The following is a 26,033-nucleotide window of genomic DNA, read 5'->3' as shown; positions in this document are numbered from 1 at the left end:
TTTAGTGCCACTGCCAAAGCAAGGCTGAGCCCAGAAGGCCACCAATCAAGGTCTGTTAGCATTCATTCTCACGACATTCCTAATTTGTTGGGTTGGCTAGACAATGTCTTGAGTATATTGACATATTATAATTAAATTTTATTATATTACCATCCAGGAACAGATAACAAAGCAAATAATTTTATTCTGATTATTAGCACTTTACATTCCCAATGTTAGTAAAAGTCAGAATATGTATATATTTCTCAAGACGTGTGTCTGCATTCAGATAGATAGATAAAGTATATAATTTATCAAATTGGAATTGTCCTATATGCAGTAGACATTACCAATGACAGCAATATCTAGTTATCTTTCCACATGAAAGACTGCACTTTTCAGCCCTTTTGTAGCCAATGAGATGTCACTTTAGGATGGGGGCAGTAAAATATTTACAACTTTTTTAGTCTCTCATTTTCCCCTTCTGAGAAGAGACTTGGTGTTGAGGTGGTCAGCTTTGAACATTGAGATGGGGCATAGAGGTCAGACACTAAAGAGAACTGCCCCGGCCTGCAGTGGACTTTGCATGAGCAAGTAATATATTTGAGTTAGGCCAAATAAGTAAGATTTTGGAGTTGTTATTGCAGCAGAGCGTAGCCTACCTGGATTGATTGATAAATCGATAGTGGGTGTATTGATAAATCGATAATGGGTATATAGTTTATCAAAGTGGAATCAGAATGTTATCTTGTTTTTTCTTAAGCTATATGACAACAATGTTTCCTTGCTAGTTAAAACTTTGTCCCCATAATTTTAATGCTTATTAATTTTATGCACCACAATGTACTGAATAAATCCTGCACATTATATATTTAATTTATTAATGTTGAATATTTCTTAATAACATATTTAAAAGAAATTCACTTATGTGGAATTGTGCTAATTTATTTTCAACCATCAGTATAGAAAAATTTCTACATCTTTACCCACTTACCATAACTGTATGATCAGCTTTTTGCAGTTGTTAGCTGAAAATTCGTTTGGTGGCTGCTTTAATTTGCATTTTATTAATTTGAAGTGGGTTTGAATATTGAAAAGCATTTTTTAGCCAGTTGTGTATTTTACTAATGAAATTCTTGCCAACTCCCTTAGTCTTAATTTTATGAGATGCATATCTTCTTTTCAATGATTTGCAAAATCTTTATATTAGGGAAATGAATTCACTGTCCATTCAATATATGATTATTTTTGCAAATGGTTTTTACCTTTTGATGACCTATGTTTGATTTTGATGACCTATATTTTAAGATCCAGGTTTTTTGGGTTTTTATTTATTTTTTCTTATTTTGGTCCATATTTACCTCTGCGTAATCCCTCTGTTGTGTATTCTCATTACCCAAATTTCCAGTTTTTATAATATTAATAGTAATTATTTCTAAAAGTAATACATCCAATGTAAATTACTATATAATATAAAACAATTTTTATAGAAATACTCCTTACACCTTGACAATTTGATGACTACATCTCAAGAATAAATTGTAGATAGAGAACCTGGCGAGTGAAAAACCGATAAGATGTCATACTGCACTGGAATATTAGTTCTCTATGCAGAAAACATCACATTTGTTCATATGGCATGTATGGCATTCTGTCCTCTCTTGGTCTCTATATACCTTTTTTATGTATTTATTGAACAGTTATATGCCAAGGACTGGTAAGCAGGGCTGGCACATATGGTTGTACTTAAAATCCTGATTTTTTACAATAGTTTTTAAACATAGGGCTTAAGAGAAGTTACCTTGAATTTAGTATATTAATCTGAGGAATAAGTAAATATGTGCCAACTGCTTTTTGCATGAAAGATAATCATGGAAACATGGAAATTGGGAAAATTTATCATTATTATGCATCTCTCCTTCTCTCTCTGTATGTACACACACACACACACACACAATGACTGTGTATATTCATTTATGTGTTATTAATTAAGGTACAAATTCAAAGGCGCTCTAATAGAAGTGACACATTTATGAACTTACAACACATTTAAAAATAAATATTTAAAGGCATTTGACTGCTGCAGTGAGATACTGTTTCATATCTAGGAGGGCTATAATCAAAAAGTCACATGATGAAAATACTAGGAGATTCAAGGTAGAAATGTAAAATCGTATAGCCACTTTGGAAAAAAATCTTCAGTTCTCCAAAATGTCAAACAGTATTACTATATGGTGCAACAGTTCCACACTTAGGTATACAACCAATGAGATTAAATTCGGTAGTCTCAGTAGAGGTAGTGAAGTCTAAGCTGTGAATTTTGGGAAATAGAAATGACAGCATTCTGAGGTCTTACATCTTACAACTGAGAGGCTGGGGGGAATGACAGTTTTCTTTTGAGTACTCTCAATTCTCTCTGGACCTTTGCACATAGAGGGATCAAGGACTGGGAAGAGTGTTCTTAGTTTGATTTCTTAGGGCTCCTTTATGACCTCTTGAACATCTGGAGAGTCTCTTGTACCATGCCCTCCTTGGGCAGAGTCAATCTTATCTAGAGAGCATAGGGTGCACTCTTTATACTTGCATTTCTTGATTCCCTGGAAGCTATAATAACTCTTTCTATTGATATATAGTAGTTACATATATTTTGGGGGTATACGTGATGTTCCTATACCTGTATATAATGTGTAATGATCAAATGAGGGTAACTGGAATATCCATTGCCTCAAACATTTATCATTTATTTGGGAACATCACAATTAGTTGATTATTAGGTATACAAATAAAATGTGGCCTCCAATACATATAAACCAAAACTGACAGAATTATATGGACAAATGAATCTATCTACAGTTCTCTCATATTTGCTATATCATGCAGAAAAAAAGATTTGAATAATATAATTAATAATAATGAGCAAATTAAAAATAGGACACTTATGCAACAATTAGTGAACAGATACTTTTATCAAGAACATAGTATTTCTGCAAATTAACCATGTACCAAGGCATAAAACAACACAAATTTCAAAGAATTAGCATCATACTGATGTGTGTTATTGATTTCTAAGCTAATTACAATGTGGCTATTTGGATGCACATTGTAATTAGTTTAGAAATCAATAACAAACATTATAACAAAAAGAAAATATATATATATATATATATATATATATATATATATATATATATATATAAATTTAGTAAAGAAAGAAACTTCTAAATAACCAGGCAGGCAAAGAAGAATTTTAACAGAAACTAGAGAGTAGATTTTGGAGAGATACGGAATAAGCATTAGACAGAAATTCAGTGTCATTGGCTTATAGTTGAGAAGAAAGAAAAGCTGAAGGTCAATGAGTTTAATGTTCTATTTAAGAGGCTGAAGAAAAAATTCACAGAATAAATTTAAAGAAATTCAAAAAATGACAATAATGAAGAAGCATCTAAAACACTGAAATAAAGATATAATAAAGAGCATCAAGAAGGACAGAAGTATGTTGTTTGAAACTAACAAAATAGACAAAAATTGGTAAAAAGAACAAATACAAATGAAATAAATATCAAAGTGGAATATAACCACAATCAGAGATTTTAAAAACAATACCAGAGAACATACCAGTTTAATGGACTGAACCTCTTTAGATATAAGCAGAAATGAATTTCCCATTTTCATACCCTTCTTGTGCAAAGATATAGTAAAAAATATTTTGTTTTCCATTGGAAGAAATCTCTAGCAAAGCTCATAATTTTTCTAGTGTCTTAGAAAATGAAAAGTCCTTCATTTTGAGTAATAAAAGTCCAGTCCTGGTTAATATCAGTACTCCGAATTGATAAAAGATTCCTTTCCTCTTCCAATTAAACCTGATTCAGTCTTTAGTAAGTGGTAGTGATAGGAAGGATGGTGGGAGTCTTCTCTCTCCCTGTTCCACCCTTCCCCAACTGACTAGCTGCAGTTTTATTTCTTCTGAGAAGATAGTAAGAATAAAGGGGACTAAGGGAAATGGACAAATGCTTCTATGGCTAATAGTTTGCCTCTTGGTGTGGAAGATCCACTCTTTTTTTCAATAATTTCCATTTTTATTTTAGATTTGAGGGTTAAATGGGCAGGTTTGTTACATGAATATCTTGTGTGATGCTGAAGTTTGGGGTATGGTTGATTCTGTCTTTTGAGTAGTGAGCATAATGTCTAATAGTTAATTTTTCAACCTTTGGCCCCTCCCTCTCCCACCAAGTACTTCCCAATATCTACTGTTGCCATCTTTATGTCCATAAATACTCAGTGTTTAGCTGTCACTTATAAGTGAGAATGTATAGAATTTGTTTTCGTTTCTACATTAATTTGCTTAGGACAATGACCTCCAGCTGCACCCATATTGCTGCAAAGGGTATAATTTTAGTTCTTTTGTATGGCTGCATAGTGTTCCATAGTGTACATGTGCTACATTTTTTTATCCCATCCACCATTAATAGATTCCTAGGTTGATTTCATGTCTTTGCTGTGGTGAATAGTGCTGTGATAAACATATAAGTGCAGTTATCTTTTTGATAGAACAATTTTTTTTTGGATATATACCTAGAAATGCAATTGCTGAGCCAAAGTGGTAGTTCTATTTTAAGTTCTTTGAAAAATTGCCAAACTGCTTTCCACAGTGCCTGAATTAAGTTTCATTTCCACCAACAGTGTATAAGCATTCCCTTTTCTCCGCAGCTTCATCAGCATCTATTGTTTTTGGGCTTTTTAGTAATTGCCATTCTGATTGGTGTGAGATGGTGTCTCATTGTGGTTTTGATTTTCATTTCTCTAATGATTAGTGATGTTGACCTTTTTTTTCATGTTTGCTGGCTGCTTGAAATTCTTCCTTTGAGAAATGTCTGTTCATGCCTTTTGCCCACTTTTTAATGGGATTATTTGCTTGACTCCTCCCTAACTCATTTTATGAAGTCAGCATGACCCTCATACCAAAACCTGGCAAAGATACAGAAAAAAAAAATACAGACCAATATCCCTGATGAACATAGATGCAAAATCCTCAACAAAATACTAGCAAACCAAATATAGCAGCACATCGAAAAGTTCATTCACCACAAACAAGTAGGCTTTATTCCTGGAATGCAAGGTTGGTTCAACATATGCAAATTAATAAATGTGACTTCTTACATAATCAGAATTAAAAACAAAAATCATATGATCATCTCAATAGACATGGAAAAAGCTTTTGATAAAATTCAACATCTCTTCATGATAAAAATCCTCAACAAACTAGGCATTGAAGGAACATACCTGAAAATAAGAAAAGCCATCTACGACAACTCCACAACCAACATTACACTGAATGGGCAAAAATTGGAAGCATTCCTTTTGAGAACTGGAACAAGACAAGGATGCTGAGTCACACCACTCTTATTCAACATAGTACTGGAAGTGCTAGCTAGAACACATAGGCAATAGAGAGAGATAAAAAACCTCCAAGTAAGAAAAGAAAAAGTGAAACTATCTGTCTTTACCAAGAATATAATTCTATACCTAAAAACTCCAAAAGAGTACACCAAATGATTCCTGGAACTGATAAGTGACTTCAGTAATGTTTCAGGATACAAAAACAATGTACAAAATCAGTAGGAATTCTATATACTAAAAACATGCAAATTGAGAGCCAAATTAAGAACACAAGCCCATTAACAATAGGCACACAAATAATAAAATACCTAGGAATACAACTAACCAAGGAGGTGAAATATCTCTACAAAGAGAACTATAAAACACTGCTGAAAGAAATCACAGATGACACAAATGATAAAACATTTCATGTTCATGGATTAGAAGAATCAATATCATTAAATTGGCCATCCTGCCCCAAGCAATCTGCAAATTTAACAGTATTCCTGTTAAACTATGAATGTCATTTTTCACAGAATTAGAAAATGACTATTCTAAATTTCACGTGGAACCAAAAAAGAGCCTGAATATCCAAAGCAATTCTAAGCAAAGAGAATAAAGCCAGAAGCATAACATTACCTGACTTCAGACTATACTATCAGGCTACAATAACCAAAACAGCATGGTACTGGTACAAAAACATACAATAGACCAATAATACAGAATAGAGAACCCAGAAATAAAGCCACACACCCACAGCCATCTGATCTTCAACAAAGTCACCAAATAAGCAAAGAGGAGACTCCCTATTCAATCAATGGTGCTGGGATAGCTACATATTCCATATGCAGAAGAATGAAACTAGATGCCTACCACTCATCATACATAAAAGTTAAATTGAAGTGGATTAAAGATGTAAATGTAAGAGCTCGAACTGTAAGAATCCTAGAAGAAAACTTAGGAAACACTATTCTGGACATTGGCCTTGGGAAATAATTTAAGACTAAGTCCTCAAAAGCAATTGCAAGAAAAACAAAAATTGACAAGCAGGACCAAATTGACAAATAGGATCTAATTAACCTAAGGAGCTTCTGCACAACAAAAGAAACTGTCAACAGAGTAGACAGACAACCTACAGAATGGGAGAAAATATTGGCAATCTATGCATCCGTCAAAGCTCTACAATCCAGAATCTACAAGGGAACCAAACAGTTCAACAAGCCAAAAGTGGATGCATTCTTATTTGATCTTTCTCTCATGAGCACTTTTAGGTCTCCTTCAGAGATCCCCTGTTGGGGGCATCCTCCTTATGGGGGATAACCTGGCCGTGTGGCCAATTATAATTCCACCTCAGTCCTTGAATTTCTAGCTGGGTCACATTGTTTCCTCAGAGGATCCTTTTGGGTTGAGTCCCTTTTAAGATGACTCTTGGATGACTCCCTTCTGTGGACTCTCACTTCCTTGCCCTTTTCTCTTTCTCTCTTTTTTTTTTCTCCAGCTTTTTGGAGGCATAATTGGCCTTCTGTTTGAGGAAGAGCATTTGGTATGAAGGTAGCCTTCTCTTTCATTGCTTTTTGGGCTCCAGATTACCTCTTCTCTTTGTTTCTATGAGAATTAAGCACCATTCCCTAAATACTCTCAACTTCAGGAGACACATGTGAACCTTTCTGCGTGGCTCTCTTAAAGTTCTCTTCACTCAGCTTACTAAAACAAGGGAAAAGGAAATTGCTTCATTCCCACCCAGAAAAATGGGGGCCTGAAGAGCACATTGCCAAATCTCTCCAAAGACAAGCTTCCTTCAGGCCTTATTAGCTCTTGCTCTTTACACCAAAACAATTTGTCATGAAAAAAAATGCTGGCAATTTCATAGGAGGTAACTTGCTCTAAGTGGAGTACTTCATAGTGATTGTGTTATTTGTCCTGGGGTTTCAGCTAAGGCTGAGACAGGAGTCCCATTTTAACATCCTGTTATATCACAAATAACCTTATGCTAATTAACTTGAAAACTTAGGGAAAAAATGATTATTCATTAGAAAAATATAAAATTATAGAAAACTCAAGAAAAAGTATAAAAACTGAATAGACCTAATCATCAAAAAATTAAATTAATATTTACAAATTTAACATATTACCTCAAAAGCCAAACAAACAAAAAATAAAGTGAAAAATATCTAATATCTACATTTTACTATGCATTTTCAAAATTTTAATGGAGGTTCTAACCACTGAAGTAGACAAGAAAAAGAAAATCTTTGAAAATTCAAAAGTAGAAAACGAAGTCATCATTTGAAGATATTTTATTTGTCCTACACAGGAATCCCCAGAGAATGTACAAAAAAAAAATACTAGCTAGACTGGAGGAATAAATGCTACTGTTCCATATCACTAGGATGACTATAGTTCACAATGACATGTAGTTTCAAATAGCTAGAGAGAATGTTGAACGCTCCCAACACAAAGAAATGACAAGTGTTTGGGATGATGGTTATGCCGATTACCCTGGTCTGATTACTATACATTATATGTATTTAAACATCACTATGTACCCCATGAATATGTACAATTATTAAATTTTTTAAATAAAAAATATTAGCATTTGAGTTTAGCAATATATGGAAATTAATCACCTTCCTATATGTCAGCAAAGATAGTTGAAAATTTAACTTAAGAAAGGGTTTTAATGAGTTACAGATAAATATATCAAAATAGATGGAAAAATGTATGAAGAATTTTTAAAAATTCTACTGAAACATATTGAAAAGAACCCATATAACTAGATTTATAGAACAGAAGAGATGACATTTTAAAGATTCAATTCTTTTGTAAAACAGGAGGATAATTGTAAATGAATTCATATAAAAGCTGATGATATGGAACTTTATACCTTAAGATTATCCATATTGGTGTACCACTGGGAGCTTTTCGTATACCACCAGGACTAAACCTACTCCTGTTTTTAGACACTCTTACAGAAACTCTTGCATAGCTATAAAAGGTAGTTATACAAGAGTAATTATAGCAGTATTATTTCTAGTGAAAGACAACAAAATGACTTAACATTAATCAGTACTAAAATAAATGAATTATATGGTAAAATACTATTCAGCAGTGAAAATGAGTTAACTGGAATTATATGTTTCAACGTGTGCATAAATTTTCTGAACCTAAGTTTGGTCAAAAAAGTCAGGCTGCAGAAAAACATATATAGCGTATAATTATTAATATAAAAACAAGAATACATTTACATATGTGTGTGCATATGTACTTTTAAATAGAAAACATTTATGGTAGTGGTAAATATCAAATAGTAATTATTTCCAGTGTTGGGAGGATGGGAAGGGTGAAAATGATAAAAATTATAGCTATAAATTTTAATAATAACAAAATGTAATGAAAGTTTTACTTTGTTTCAACATAGTGGGGTGCCACATTTCCCCTCACTTTGTAAAATGCAGTACTAGACCCTTTTTATGAGGTACTTCTTTCAGTTTGAAATAGATCCTATTATATATTCCACACATTAGCAAATTTCATAACTTTAAATATCTTCTTCAAAAGTAAGAACAAACAAACAAAAGTCTCTCTGGACCTTGTAAGGTGGAAAAAGTCCCTGCCTCAAATTTAGGAAAAGATAACTCTTTATTTTCAACCCCATGCTATGAATAAACTTCAACAATATTTTCTTTTCTGTTTAAAGATTCATCAAGAGTCATTTGTCAAATAACAATAGAAACATTTTTTAATCTGTGATTTCAATGTTAGACAATTTTTTTCTTTAATTGGTCCCCATCCCCACTATGATTACATGAACCACCAAGAATCAAAGGATGGATTTAGAGTCCCAGACAGCTAAGATATTACAAATAAAATAGAAGAGAGCATTGACAAAAGACAGACAGGCATCTCAGAAGTAGCAGATGAAGATAATTTTTTCTAGTTACCAGGCACCTATTTAAAAGTAACCCCTGAAGGGAAACCGAATTCACTCTATGTTCTTGGCAAAATTAGTATTTTCTGAATGTTTTCTTTTCTTCGCATTTTGAATTTTAATACTGTACCGACGAATAATGGAAAAATCATTTGACAAAGCCAAAGATTGCATTAAATTCTAGTGTGTGTTAATTGGCTTTATTAAAAATTAGCATTTTTGAATTTCTAATTCTCTTCCTAATTTATAAAGTCATTCATTTTATCATGTATTATAATTAAATTTGCATGAGAGTAAATTTTATTTGTCTCTGTTGCTGAAACACATAAGAATTGTCTACACAGCTAATGCAGGATATTTTTATATTTGCATGTTGACAATAAAATATTCATTAATTTAAACATGGCAACAGCAGTACACATGCTGAGTTGTAATTACCATTGCTTAGTAACTGCATGTCTCTGAGTGACAATGGGAATTAACTGAATAATTATTACATGTGCTTCTGTTTGAAATATTTTCTCAATGTAGTTCTGATCCCTAGGTGGAAGTTGCCAGTTCAGAAGACATTTGAGCCAAATACTGATTCTGCTTCATAAACCATCAATGTAATCAGCCTAAGACCAACAGCAGTCGACGATTAACCACATAATAATTAGATTATTCCTTCAGTGTCAATACGTTAGAACCAGCATGGAAAGCATTCAGGAAAACTGTTTACCAGACCTGAATTTCTCTAGAGAAATCAAACACTGTACAATTAACTGAAAAAAATGAAATGTTCATGCTCTGGTTTAGTTAGAAATGCAACATATCTGAAGTACTCGCTGCCAGATCCTTTTATTGATTAGCTCTGGTGTTCTCCCAGAGTTCTCTTCTGGTCGAGTAAATTTTGCAGCATACCTTCACCTGTATCATCACTCTGATGTTCCTTATTCTAGAAGCTACAGCCATAAAGAAAATTTACTTTTGCAAAATTAAGTGTTATTTTTGTCTCTCTAAAATCTGATGTTGGTTATGCATTCTAATACCTTCTTCCCATGAATGCAATTGAATTTTGGGTAGTCACTTTATATGACAAAGCATGAGATCAGAAATGCGAATTTTTATTATTAAACAGATTGGATTGTATTCATGTGTGGTCATTGGGATGCTCCAGATAGGGTAATGTGCGTAACTTTCCCATGGTCCATTTACACCCAAGTACTAGTGTTGGGACTTTTCCGTTTATGTTACCCCTTCCTTTGATAATCAAAAATCACAGCTTTGTTTGAGGCAGGATGTTAATGAGTGTCCTGATGTCTTGTGATATGGCTTTACCTACAAGGCCAGTTTTCATGGAGACTCAGTACTCTTGGGGCAAGGGTGGTCAACCTTTTTTGAATGAGCCAGGAGTGAAGAACAGGCAGCAATTTATAGAAAGTCTTTGATAAGCAATAATGGAGACCAACTAACATACCTCCCCCAGAAGGCAAAAAACTGAAGGTTTTAAGAAAATAATTTTCAAAACTTGGAAATAAGACCAAAAAATGCCTGTATGTTTTTTAAATGTCATATTGGAGACTAATCTGAGAAGTCTGCCTAGAAGTCATCTGTTATTCAGGGACTTCTAACTTTGCTTGACTTATTGTATTTTGATTTGGGCTTAGGCCCCATAAAATTAGATGTTATCTTGGAAAAATAAGAAATTGCAATTGATTTTTGCCCAATAAAGATGCAAATAATTTTTGTCAAGTACATATGTCTGTGGGGGGTGGGAGAGGGGGCAAGAGTTCTAGATTTATTGTCTTTTAAACATTTTTGTACCTAATTTAGATATCTCATTTCCATATCAATTGTTTTAGCTGACTGTGTAAGCATCCATCTTCTTCTTTTTTTTTTTTTTTCCGCTCTGTCGCCAGGCTGGAGTGCCATGGGCACGATCTCGGCTCACTGCAATCTCCGCCTCACGGGTTCAAGCGATTCCCCTGCCTCAGCCTCCCGAGTAGCTGAGACTACAGGCGCACACCAACCACGCCCAGCTAATTTTTTGTATTCTTAGTAGAGACACGATTTCACCATGTTGGGCAGGATGGTCTTGATCTCCTGACCTTGTGATCCACCCGCCTCGGCCTCCCAAAGTGCTGGGATTATGGGTGTGAGCCATCGCACCGGCCCTAAGCATCGGTCTTTCATAGCCTCTTGAATTTGCTTTGTCTTTAATCATTAATAAATAATTATTGCACACATGCTCATTATGTATTTATATGAGAATTTGATTTTTCAAAAATTTAATAAAATTGGCCGGGCGCGGTGGCTCACGCTTGTAATCCCAGCACTTTGGGAGGCCGAGGCGGGCGGATCACGAGGTCAGGAGATCGAGACCACGGTGAAACCCCGTCTTTACTAAAAATACAAAAAAAATTAGCCGGGCGCAGTGGCGGGCGCCTGTAGTCCCAGCTACTCGGAGAGGCTGAGGCAGGAGAATGGCATGAACCCGGGAGGCGGAGCTTGCAGTGAGCCGAGATTGCGCCACTGCACTCTAGCCTGGGCGACAGAGCGAGACTCCGTCTCAAAAAAAAAAAAAAAAAAAAAAATTTAATAAAATTATTCTTTTAATTAACTCAGCTAGAATTTGCAAAAGCTGCAGAGTTCCCGTTTGTTTTTCACATGGATTTCCCTAGTGATGACATCTTATGTAACGATAGTGTGTCCAGAATTGGTGGGTTCTTGGTCTCACTGACTTCAAGAATGAAGCCGTGGACCCTTGCGGTGAGTGTTACAGTTCTAAAGGTGGCGGGCGTGTCCGGAGTTTGTTCCTTCTGTTGTTCAGATGTGTTCGGAGTTTCTTCCTCCTGGTGGGTTCGTGGTCTCGCTGGCTTCAGGAGTGAAGCTGCAGACCTTCACGGTGAGTGTTACAGCTCACAAATGCAGTTTGGACCCAAAGAGTGAGCAGTAGCAAGATTTATTGCAAAGAAGGAAAGAACAAAGCTTCCACAGCTTCGAAGGGGACCCGAGCGGGTTGCCACTGCTGGCTCCGGCAGCCTGCTTTTATTCTCTTATCTGGCCCCACCCACGTTCTGCTGATCGGTAGAGCCGAGTGGTCTGTTTTGACAGGGCGCTGATTGGTGCCTTTACAATCCCTGAGCTAGACATAAAGGTTCTCCACGTCCCCATCAGAGCAGCTAGATACAGTGTCCATTGGTGCATTCACAGACTCTGAGCTAGACACAGGGTGCTGATTGGTGTATTTACAATCCTTGAGCTAGACATAAAGGTTCTCCACATCTCCACCAGACTCAGGAGCCCAGCTGGCTTCACCCAGTGGATCCCGCACCTGGGCTGCAGGTGGAGCTGCCTGTCAGTCCCTCGCCCTGCGCTCGCACTCCTCAGCCCTTAGGTAGTCGATGGGACTGGGCGCCGTGGAGCAGGAGGTGGCGCTCTTCGGGGAGGCTCCAGCCGCACAGGAGCCCATGGAGGGGGTGGGAGGCTCAGGCATGGCGGGCTGCAGGTCCCCAGCCCTGCACCGCGGGAAGGCAGCTAAGGTCCGGTGAGAAATCGAGCGCAGTGCCGGTGTGTTGGCACTGCTGGGGGACCCAGTACACCCTCCGCAGCCGCTGGCCTGGGTGCTAAGCCCCTCATTGCCTGGGGCCGGCAGGGCCCGCCGGCTGCTCTGAGTGGGGTGGGGGCCGCCAAGTCCACGCCCACCCGGAACTCCAGCCGGCCCGCAAGCGCCGCGCGCAGCCCCGGTTCCTGCTCGCGCCTCCCTCCACACCTCCCTGCAAGCTGAGGGAGCCGGCTCCTGCCTTGGCCAGCACAGAAAGGGGCTCCCACAGTGCAGCGGTGGGCTGAAGGGCTCCTCAAGTGCCACCAAAGTGGGAGCCCAGGCAGAGGAGGTGCCGTCAGCGAGCGAGGGCTGTGTACTGCCGGCACGCTGTCACCTCTCAATAGCATGATAATCAAAACCAGAAAAATAGTGTAAGTACAAAAATACTATTAACTAAACTACAGACTATATTCATATTTCAACAGTTTTTTATGGGTACTCTATGCTTGTGTATAGTTGTATGAAATTTTGTCATATGTACATGTTTATATAACTACCACCATAATCAAAATGAGAAATGTTTCCTCACCCTAAGGGAACTCACTCATACTATCCCTTTATAGTCACACTTCTGTGAAAATCTAATGTCCAGCAACCATTGATTTGTTCTTCATCACTGCAATTTAGTTATTTTGAAAATTTTATATAAATGAAATGTATATATTTTATTCCATAAATTTTCTTTTGTGATTGGCTTTTTTTTTTTTTGAGACGGTGTCACTGTGTTGCCCAGACTGGAGTGCAGTGGTGCAATCTCGCCTCACTACAACCTCCACCTCCTAGGCTCAAGCAAATCTCCTACCTCAACCTTCCAAGTAGCTGGGATTACAGGTGCGCTCCATTACCGCCAATTTTTGTATTTTTAATAGAGACGGGGTTTCACCATGTTGGCCAGGCTGGTCTTCAACTCCTGACCTCAAATGATCCACCTGCCTGGGCCTCCCAAAGTGCTGGGATTACAGGCGTGAGCCACCATGCTCGGCCTGTGATTGACTTTTTTACTCAGTGTAATTCCCTTGGAATTATTCCAAGTTCAGATATCAATAATGTAAGGTTTGTCAGGGAGAGGGAAGGTAAAAGAGAGAGAGTTAGTGGCTCAACAGCAACACAGGTTTATTAAGGAAACCTGTGGAGGAGGACACCGGCACTGGAACCTACCCCCCACTTACAGACTGGGGCAGTTACAGGTCTGGACAGGAGAGGGGGAATTGTTGCAAAATGGGATGGGGCAGTGTGGTTAGCTGCTGATAAGGGAGGAATTTCCTGCAGGCAGGTGATTGGGCCTGGGACCTGCCCAACAGGATGTTTCTCACAGCCTGGGCCCCAGTGGAATTTTTCATGCTGGCCAGGGTATACTAAATGGTGGGGTTTACAAAATGGTGCAGGTTGGGCTAACAAACAGTATGTTTCTTTTTGTTATTGAGTAGTGTTCAGTTTTGAAAATGAACTATGGCTTGTTTGTCCATTCACTCATTGAAGGATATATGAGTTGTTTCCAGTTTTTGACTATTTCAGATAAAGATGTTATAAATATTTATGTATTCATGTACCGGTATTTGCATGAATATAAGCTTTTATTTCTCTATGCTAAATTCTTAGGAGTAGGATTGCTAGGTTATGCGATAAGTGTATGTGCAATTGTGGTTTTAAGTTGCCTCTAATTAATGGTTAATGATATTGGAAATCGTTTCATGTACTTATTCTATCTATATATCCTGTTAGGTAAAGTTTCTGATTAACTCTTTTGCCTGTTTTTTAATTAGGTTGTTTGTGTTTTTATGCTTGAGTTTTGAGAATCCTTTATATATTCTGGATATATGGACTATTGAGCCTATCAACCAAGTTTTTAAAGGTTCAGTTGATTGTATTTTTCACTCCTAAAATCTCCACTTGTTTCTTCTTTGTATCTTCTATATCTTTTATGAGAGTTTCTATGTTTTCATTGATTTCAGGGGTATTTATGACATCTTACTTGGGCATTTTTATAACTGTTTTGAAGTTCTTCACAGATAATTCGAGTATCTGTGTTTTGTTGGCATTGCCATCTCTCGTCTTTCCTCATTTGACTGGAGATTTTCCTGGTTCTTGATTTGCTGAGTAATTTTGGATTGTATCTTAGATATTTTGAATATTATACTCTGTGCCACTGGTTGCTGTTTAAATATTTCATTTGAACTGGCAGCATTTAGGTTCAGAATGCACATTCTGGCCAGGTGCAGTGGCTCACTCCTGTAATTCCAGCACTTTGGGAGGCCGAAGCGGGTGGATCACAAGGTCAGGAGTTCAACACCAGCCTGACCAACATGGTGAAACCCCATCTCTACTAAAAATACAAAAATTAGCCATATGTGGTGGCATGTGCCTGTAATCTCAGCTACTTAGGAGGCTGAGGCAGGAGAATCTCTTGAACCTGGGAGGCGGAGGTTGCAGTGAGCCAAGATCATGCCATTGCACTCCAGCCTGGGTGACAGAGTGAGACTGTCTCAAGAAAACAAAGCAAAACAAAAAAAGCACATCCTAGCTGGCCTGCGTATTACAAGAGACCAATTTGAAACCTGGGTGGTATTCCATATCACAGTTTTGTTCCCAAAGCTTTTGCCGTTTTGATTCTAGTTGGCTTTACACATGGACCACTTGGGGATGAGCTTAATATTGCATACACAAATTTAAATAATTCTTTCCACCAGCGCCTTTATTATTAGTATTATTTCAATTTTCTTTTGCACTCTAGCTGAGAGAGGGAAGGGTGCCATGTTTCTGACTGTCATTTGTTTTGTTCAGGGCACGAGTAGTCCCCATGTTCCACTCTCTACAAGGCTTTAACTTTTGATTCCAAACAACTTAATTTATATGTCAAAACACTGAATATCCATGGTTTCTCTTTTTGTCTAACAATCCTTCTCCTCGATGCCTTGTGGATGCTTCTGACTGCTTGAAGGCAGGCTCAAAATACACATGGAAGAAAGAAAGTACACATGGATTGATATTTTAAAACTTCATCACATTATATTTCTACAGGCCATTCTTAATTTAGATTGCCAATTAGCTATGAAAATGTATGTTTTTGATTGCTATGCACAGCATTGACTTTCTGTTTGCATTATTGTTGACATATCACCCAGGATGTTTGCTCTAATAAGTACTTGCTGCTTTTCACTCCAAAGCTTTCCCTGGGGTTGGGCTGTGAAGTGTTTAGTTATAAAACTTTAGTAGCTTTACTCAGAAACAATGATGCAATTGAGGATTGCGCTCGGATTCAGTATTTGAACACAAATAAGTCACAGATGTGATTAATAAATTAGTGTTTTATTAGAAAAAAACAAGGATTTCAAGGTTATGCAGACCTGTTTTCAAATCCTAGCTTGGCACTATAAGTTTGAGGAAGGTTATTACTCCCTGAGACCCTGTTTCATCATTTAGGATAAGAGATAACCACAACCAGGAAAGGACTGTGGGCCTAATTAACACTTTATACAAAGAGGCCATTAGGGACACTTCTTGATGCGAGAACTGTCAATTTACTTCTTTACTAGGCACAAAAAGAAGAAAATGACATTGAGTTGGTAGTAATGGGAAAGCTAAATTTAAAACTTAATATAAAAATTATAATCTAAGAAAGAGAAATATTTCAGACCAAGAGAGACTTTCTAATCCAACTTCTCATTTTACATATAACCAAGGGGTGAAGAGACTTGTCTGGTGTATTTCATGTGTCCAGAGACAAATCTGAGGCCAGAATTCTAATCTGATCAGTAGGCCAGTAGACCTTAACACCATGGCACAAATATCTCATATAAAACCCTCTAAAATGGAATATATTACACTAATGGATCTTTACAGCAGACCCTAACATACTATAAAATGTAAACAGGACATATAAACTAAAACTCTACTGCATCACTAATTATTATCATTAACTGATATGCTAACCACAAGAAACATTAAACATTTAACAAAAAGCATTGCTTGCTTTAGCACACAGGAACTGTTGGGGATGAAATAGATGATTCGAGTCATTTGAAAAGGCTATCTTGGGAAATTCAAGTGGATACTTTTTATATTGGTAGACAAATATTCTTTTTTTTTTTTCTATTATACTTTAGGGTTTTAGGGTACATGTGCACAATGTGCAGATTTGTTACATATGTATCCATGTGCCATGTTGATTTCCTGCACCCATTAACTCGTCATTTAGCATTAGGTGTATCTCCTAATGCTGTAGACAAATATTCTTATAGCAAAGGAAGCTTAAAAATTATTTCATTGCTGGGCGCAGTGGCTCACGCCTGTAATCTCAGCACTTTGGGAGGCCGAGGCGGGCGGATCACGAGATCAGGAGATGGAGACCATCCTGGCTAACCTGGTGAAACCCCATCTCTACTAAAAATACAAAAAATTAGCCAGGCCTGGTGGCGGGTGCCTGTAGTCCCAGCTACTCGGGAGGCTGAGGCAAGAGAATGGCGTGAACCTGCGAGGCGGAACTTGGAGTGAGCCAAGATCGCGCCACTGCACTTCAGCCTGGGCGACAGAGTGAGACCCCGTCTCATAAAATAAAATATATATTTCATTGAATATTTATTTATAAACATCATGACTAGGTACGGATGTTTGATTGCATCTTTAGGATTTGGAGAGGAATTGGCAAAAGAAAGTTTTGTAGTATGTATCCTGGACTACCTTGACATTTTACAGAAAATCTTTTTAAATTTCTTCCAACTTATAGAGAATCTGGTACCTCAAACAAATGAGATATCTTTATTTTATTCTTATAGACAAAGATGGAAGAGACATAATACCTACTATCCTTCCTGCTCATTCTCCCACCCATGTCATAGGAATATACACATTCAATTTTCAGATAATTTTATTATCAGGATGTATGTAACTTTTGGTTAGGATTGTGTTCATGTCTTCTCCTGGAATATGACTTAGTTTTGATCCTAGCTCTTGCCCTGAAGTGGGAGGACACTAAATCTAAAGCTAGATGGGTTATTTATACATGATGACCAAATGTTAACAGTCTCTGTTTCCAGGTCTCTGATTGGGCAATATTTTCCAGCTCTCACTCAAATCATTTTCCATGGATTAGAACAGATCCAATTGCTTCCTAGTCCCTAATCCCACAGGCTGTCACTTCACTTATGGCAAGAGGCGTGTTTCCCACTGTTGTTTCCTCCTAAGACTCAGGCAGAAGAGAAAAATCTGGTTTATAGATGTTCATATAGTTATCTTCATTAAATCAGATTTTTTTGCTTAGATTATATTGACCAGTACAATTGGTACAATTTTACCTTTGTTTCATGGTTCATATTTGAGGCAAAACACCCTTTTGGAACCCTGACATTAGTGGTACTTTCAGCTCTGTTTTTCAAAGGGAAGAAAAATCAAAACAATTTTTTTAGAAAAACAGCTTACTTTCCCCTTTTTATTTTCCAAGATTAGATAATCACAAACAAAACCTTAGTTATTCATTCAAATAAAAAAGGCTGTGCATTTGTTTTTATGTTTATTTTTAATTCTCCATGACATTAAACTCTCTTTAAAAAAGTTGATCACTCTGGCCCTCACACCAATGGGCTCCAATGTGACATGTGTTATGTTGTAGCAATTATTTGAATGATGTTTATCAAAAGTCCCAATTTGAATCTCTTTTGCGTTCAGTCTAGCATTGAGCAATACATGGCTATAGCTGGCATTCTTGTAGGTTGGCTGTTCAAAGGCCTTGTTTAGATGAAAACATATATCCTACAAGAGACACATATCCTACAAGAAGAAAAAGTAAAAGTGCGCAGTCTGTTTCAAAAGCAGTAGTTTCCTGCTAGAAGGCAAATTTGAGTACAACTTGGTATTGGTCACTCAAGTTGTTCTCCAGTTGGCCCTTACAAATTCATGCCTTGATTCTTGGGCAAAAAGGCCAATAATAAAAGAGTAGATGAAAACTAAAAATGCATCTTCTTTAAAACCTGCAAAAAATATTGACAGCATGGAGCATCAGAAATGTTGGTGTCAGCAGTTATAAAGGCAAGGAGGGGTGGTACCATTGTACTGGCAAGCATGGGAAATGGTGCCAGAAGTACAGACAGCTATGCAGGACCTAGATATGTGTCAGTGGCTGTTGAAATGTAGAAATTGGCAGGCACTGGTCCCAGTGGTGGCATCTTCAGTGGCCATCTGCAATAGTATTTCTGGTAGCACCACCAGTGAGCAGCATCAGCGTGTCATATTCAGAAGGCAGGGAACAAGAGACAGGCTGCTTTGAGACAGGCCCTGGATGACGGCCAACAGTGGCAGCAAAGCCTTCTGTGTGCTTTGACTTTACAGTTCAAATTTCTTTTTTGAAGAATAGAGTGATAGTCATTAGAATTAGCTGAGGCAGAATAGGAGGCAAAATGGTAATCTAGAAGGTTGGTTTATGGCAAATTCATTAGGCACTCCTTGGGAAATCTCAACTGTGTGGTAGAATTTGAAGAAAACTGTTTCTGCTAATCGAAAGTAAGTAAAATCCAGTAAAATTCTAGTTTTGTGACTGCCTCCCCTCCCCCATCCCCCTGCAGGCTGGTGTTATCAGAGAAAAATAGATTGCGTTTGCTCAAATGGTTACTAAATAACTCTTGTTTTCAAGGATAGCTTTAAAGAAAAAAAGAATGTACAAAATGCCACTTGAGAGATGTGTAATTTGAAAAGAAAAAGAATGGTTGTTCTTTTTTGATTTGCTGTTGTTGGGGTAATTTCAGACTATTTTAAAATATTCACTGGTAAAGTCTCCTAATTCTTTTTTGTGCAGATACTGCTAAATGGGGAAATAACTGTATTGAGTTGTCTAAACTGTGACTTGAGTCCTGTACCCCAAAGACACATACAAGAACATTATATTTTTATTTTCTTTCTTAAAACCCAAATAACTACCTCTTCCATTCTCCAAAGAAGTATGCATCAGGGAGTCTGAAACACATGACAAAAAACGTGTATATGCTTGCTTTTCCAAAAAAGGTAAGAAAATCACCTGAAATCAAAAGACATCTTTCCATAATAAATTCCCCTCAGATATTTTCAGTGTTTACCATCTTGTGGGAGAAAAAAATTTAGAATGAAGTAGGTGACACATTGAAAATGAAGCAGTTCCATTCGGAAACATATACTGCCAACAGGATTTATCATTTTCAACTTTTACCGTGGGAGTTGAGCACAGTATCTTAGTGAATATCTTTCTTTCTCTGCACAAACCCCATTTCTCTGTCCTACAGACAGTATTAGCAGCTCCTGTCTACTGAAGATCAAAAATGAAGATAAAACATTTCTGAAGCAAATAAAATCGATGAATAAAGAATTTTTTTTTTTTTTTTTTATTATACTTTAGGGTTTTAGGGTACAAGTGCACAATGTGCAGGTTTGTTACATATGTATCCATGTGCCATGTTGATTTCCTGCACCCATTAACTCGTCATTTAGCATTAGGTGTATCTCCTAATGCTGTCCCTCCCCCCTCCCCCCACCCCACAACAGTCCCCGGAGCGTGATGTTCCCCTTCCTGTGTCCATGAGTTCTCATTGTTCAATTCCCACCTATGAGTGAGAACATGCGGTGTTTGGTTTTTTTGTCCTTGCGATAGTTTACTGAGAATGATGTTTTCCAGTTTCATCCATGTCCCTACAAAGGACACGAACTCATCATTTTTTATGGCTGCATAGTATTCCATGGTGTATATGTGCCACATTTTCTTAATCCAGTTTATCGTTGTTGGACATTTGGGTTGGTTCCAACTCTTTGCTATTGTGAATAGTGCTGCAATAAACATACGTGTGCATGTGTCTTTATAGCAGCATGATTTATAGTCCTTTGGGTATATACCCAGTAATGGGATGGCTGGGTCAAATGGTATTTCTAGTTCGAGATCCCTGAGGAATCGCCACACTGACTTCCACAATGGTTGAACTAGTTTACAGTCCCACCAACAGTGTAAAAGTGTTCCTATTTCTCCACATCCTCTCCAGCACCTGTTGTTTCCTGATTTTTTAATGATGGCCATTCTAACTGGTGTGAGATGGTATCTCACTGTGGTTTTGATTTGCATTTCTCTGATGGCCAGTGATGAGGAGCATTTCTTCATGTGTTTTTTGGCTGCATAAATGTCTTCTTTTGAGAAGTGTCTGTTCATGTCCTCTGCCCACTTTTTGATGGGGTTGTTTGTTTTTTTCTTGTAAATTTGTTTGAGTTCATTATAGATTCTGGATATTAGCCCTTTGTCAGATGAGTAGGTTGCAAAAATTTTCTCCCATTGTGTAGGTTGCCTGTTCACTCTGATGATAGTTTCTTTTGCTGTGCAGAAGCTCTTTAGTTTAATGAGATCCCGTTTGTCGATTTTGGCTTTTGTTGCCATTGCTTTTGGTGTTTTAGACATGAAGTCCTTGCCCACGCCTATGTCCTGAATGGTATTGCCTAGGTTTTCTTGTAGGATTTTAATGGTTTTAGGTCTAACATATAAGTCTTTAATCCATCTTGAATTAATTTTTGTATAAAGTGTAAGGAAGGGATCCAGTTGCAGCTTTCTACATATGGCTAGCCAGTTTTCCCAGCACCATTTATTAAATAGGGAATCCTTTCCCCATTTCTTGTTTTTGTCAGGTTTGTCAAAGATCAGATAGTTGTAGATATGCGGCATCATTTGTGAGGGCTCTGTTCTGTTCCATTGATCTATGTCTCTGTTGTGGTACCAGTACCATGCTGTTTTGGTTACTGTAGCCTTGTAGTATAGTTTAAAGTCAGGTAGCGTGATGCCTCCAGCTTTGTTCTTTTGGCTTAGGATTGACTTGGTGATGCGGGCTCTTTTTTGGTTCCATATGAACTTTAAAGTAGTTTTTCCAATTCTGTGAAGAAAGTCATTGGTAGCTTGATGGGGATGGCATTGAATCTATAAATTACCTTGGGCAGTATGGCCATTTTCACGATATTGATTCTTCCAACCCATGAGCATGGAATGTTCTTCCATTTGTTTGTATCCTCTTTTATTTCATTGAGCAGTGGTTTGTAGTTCTCCTTGAAGAGGTCCTTCACATCCCCTGTAAGTTAGTTTTGATTTACAGTTCAAATTCAACTTTCCTTGACACATCTAGTGAGATATTCCCAGCTGCATTTCCCCTCTGTAGGGCTTGTTAACTGCTCCTCTGAACGAAGATGCATCTGAAAGTCTGTGTTCTCTCTTTGAAGGGAACATAATAAATACTGACTGGTCATCTTCTTTGTTATATGGTTGCTGAATACAAGTACAGTGGTTTTCATTGGAAAGTGTGAGGGTTCTAACCAGGTTCTGAAACCATGAGAGTGACCATGTTTGCAGGGATTTTCTGAAACAAACAAACAAACAAAATCTCTTTATAGCTGCCTAGATATACAGATCAGTCTAGGAAAAACACATACATTCTCTCTCTCTTGCAAACACACACACACACGCACAAAGTGATATGTGTATGTAGACATGTGTAGAGATGATAGATTCAGAGAAGGAGCCAGATTGGTAGATGTAGAGAGATTAATAAATGAAATGAGACACTCTGTAAAATGAACACATACATCATAAATATTAGGAACTACAAATTTGCATAATTCTAAGGAACACTTGCAATTCTAACATATACCAAAGTATTCACTTATAATCAAAGAAATATTTTTGTGTATACTTGAGGTAATCCAGCAAATGTACCCCACTTTCTCATCTGATCTCACTTGGTGAGAAATAGATAATAGTGAAGCAAATAGCAAAGCACTGTGTCCTTAAACATTTCAAAAGAGTATGGTGTGTGAGGCTCCCCTGGCAATTATTGTCACATTTTCTAAAACTGAACCCCAGTGTTAAACAAATCTTTCCTATCCAGCCACAAGCAATGCTGTGTGCTTTAAGCCTCCCTGAGGGAGTGCCCTTGGAACTCTCAGAATCATATTCAGGGTTGCTATATTCAATAACCCAATATGTCCTACTCCATGACATTTCCTTGCAAAGAAATGCAATAAGCATAGTTTAAGTCTTTACTCACCTAAAGCAGCTCTCAAAAGACTGCCTTTCCTAGAGCCTTTTGAAAGGCAGTAAGTATGCTTTTTCTATCACAAGACCCCACCCCAATGGCTAACTGCATCAAGAGTGGCCCTAACACAACGATGACCATCTGTACACTCCTCGCTTACTTAATTGTAATTTGTGAGGCTTGGATCAAGACAGATGAGATCAGTGATTTGGAGTTCTGTGAAGAATTTACATGGAGAGACTGAGAAACTGTGGAGTTTAGGTGTGGTGGGTCATCATCATAAAGGATTCCTTGATTTTGAGCAAAGCCCCTGAAGCCAAGATAATTATTAAGAAACTTCAAGAGGGAAGATGGACCTCAGAAAACCAACATGAGATTCTGTTTTCTATACACACATGGAAATTAAATATAGTTTTATGTTCACTAAAGAATATTGTACTGTTTTTAAGCAAATCAGCAAGTCAATGAACATAATCCTAAAAAACATATCTGAAATTGATGACATTTAAAAAGTTAGATTTTTAATTTTACATTATAATTAATTATATTATTTAACAGAACAATATTAAAAAACTCACCACTCTTCATTGGCCTTTAAATTGAGTCAAATATGTCTCAGATTCTTTAAATGTAAAGAAAAAAAAAGTGACCTCATTTTTCTTCTTGAGGTATGGATGTTACTTAAGAAGCACTATTAAGGAATCAACTGCAAACCAGAATAATTTAACTTCTTTTTTCAGGCACTGAATTGCCCTTTAAAAATGATAATTGGTGAGTTAAATAAAAATTCATATAAGCTTGCCCTTTGCATAGCTGTCTGTCAATATTTGTCAAGTTTTTATGTAATAAAATGTTCTTGGCATTTCTGTAGCATATCATATGCCAATGATTTTCAAAATGTGATAGCTAATTTTATGTAGAGTTTCTTTTTAAAGAAAGACCCTATTGAATAATCATCATTATGAACAATAATTGCAGGAACAAAAATGAAAAAAATTATTTCAAAATTTAGTAAATTAAACATAAGTGAACATCAGACTTGGTGGGGTAAGAAAATTAGGCTTAATGTATCAAAATTTGGGAAGATGTGTATGATTATAACTTGGATGTTAGGAACATTCCATAAAATATTCATTGATTTTATCAAGCACGTTTTTCAGAAACTCTCTAAAGTTTATGTATCAACAGTTTGGATTTTAGGTTTAGAAATGGAAATATATAGAGAAAAATACATCCTACTTTTTGCTATGATGATTATAAACTATTAGAAGAGCTTTTAAATCCCTAGGTTTTTCTGGGATCTTGGTTTGCATATGACATTTTGATTTTTCTGTACAGATCTTCTAAAATAGTAATTTAGTTTTCTCTCCTTTTTTGTTTAGTATATCCAACAAGGATATTCAGAGATTTCTACCTAATGCTTTTAAAATAAATGACATCCTAAAAGTATGCTTACCTAAAGGCAACAAGAACACAATGAGACACAAATGAGAGATTTTGTTTTTAGTTACATATGGGAAATCATTTTTTTCAATTATTAAATAAATAATAAGGCTATATTTTATAACTGAGGGATCTGTAAGAAAAATTTGCTTTTTAGAGTCTGTAAAATAGAATGATAAATACAACTTTAATCAGAACTCTGTATGTAGGATTATTGTTAAAAACTTTTAACCTAAAACATTAGTTGCTCTTGAGAAAATCATAATGTGTATATTCCGCATTTCAAGAAATTTAAAAATACAACCAGATAGATTCATGTATTACAGATTTTTGTATCTATAGCAGTAAGTACATCAAGTGGAAACAAAGAGGTTGATAACTTAGAACATACTATATAATCCACAACTTCAATTCATATATATTTCCTTTTATTTTTATGATACTTTTGTCATATACATTGACCATCAAAATTTATATTTTAATCAATATTTTAATGTAATCTCCTATTATATTGCCATCTAAAAATTAACATTTTTATCATGGCCTGATTTTTAGTTTACTATTGTCCAATTTGATTTTAATACTGAATTTACAATCACTAGAGAATGAGAACTAGGATGCACATTTAGCATACCTCAAATAGGGTACTATTAGAATACTTAGGTAAAGTACCACTTAAATGTTAATATTGTCTTTCTCATATAGATTACAAAATCCAAACTCCTAATAAAATTTCAAAAATAACTTTATAAAACCAAGAATGATATTTGAAATTGTCACATTGATGGAATGTCATTGATAATGACATATAATAGTCAATATAGTTTAATTGGTGAAACATGCAGTGTTATAAAGAGAAGACTTTTAGCTTTATGAAGGTTAAGGAATAAATTCCTTGTGGCAGATGTATTGGAAATAATGTCTGATTTGGTAAATTGTTGTTTAAATAACTAGCTGTGTCTATTTTTGTAAGTAACTGACAAAGTGACAAGTCTGAGTTAGCCACTTACTTAGAACTGCTACCCACCTGCATACTGGAGGGTACTGTTTGCTTTTGTTAAACAGATGTTTGGATTCACAACATAGCATAATTAAGTAGGCACACACTAAATATTTGTGAGGTTCCAACTGTACTGATTGCTAGACTCCGACTCTTTTAATAATGTTCAATTAAAATGAGCAAATGACTAAAGATATCGCTTCTATTTTCTGGAAGAGATTATAGAGAATTGGAATAATTTATTTTTAAAATATTTGGTAGAATTCACCAGTGAAACTATCTGGGCCTGATGTTTCTGTTTAAAAAGATTATTAGTAATTGATTCAATTCTCTAATAGATACAGGCCTATTCAGATAATTGATTCCTACCTGTGTGAAGTTTGAGATTGTGTCTTTCAAGGAATTGGTCTATTTCATTTAAGTCATTGAATTTATGAGCACAGAGCTGTTCAAAAATAGTTCTTTATTATCATTTCAATGTCCATAGATCAGTAATGTCTTCTCTCTCTCACTTCTCACTTTTATTTTGGTTAGCCTGACTAAAGCTAAAGGCTTATCAATTGTTTTGATCTTTGTTTTTCTTCCCCCTCAACCCCTACCCCAGACGGAATGGTGCTCTGTCGCCCAGGCTGGAGCACAGTGGCGAGATCTTGGCTGACTGCCACCTCCCCTCCCAGGTTCAAAGCGATTCTCCTGCCTCAGCCT

This window comes from Symphalangus syndactylus, chromosome 17, assembly GCF_028878055.3.
Source record: "Symphalangus syndactylus isolate Jambi chromosome 17, NHGRI_mSymSyn1-v2.1_pri, whole genome shotgun sequence".
Lineage (NCBI taxonomy): Eukaryota > Metazoa > Chordata > Mammalia > Primates > Hylobatidae > Symphalangus > Symphalangus syndactylus.
Note: the sequence above shows the minus strand (reverse complement) of the source record.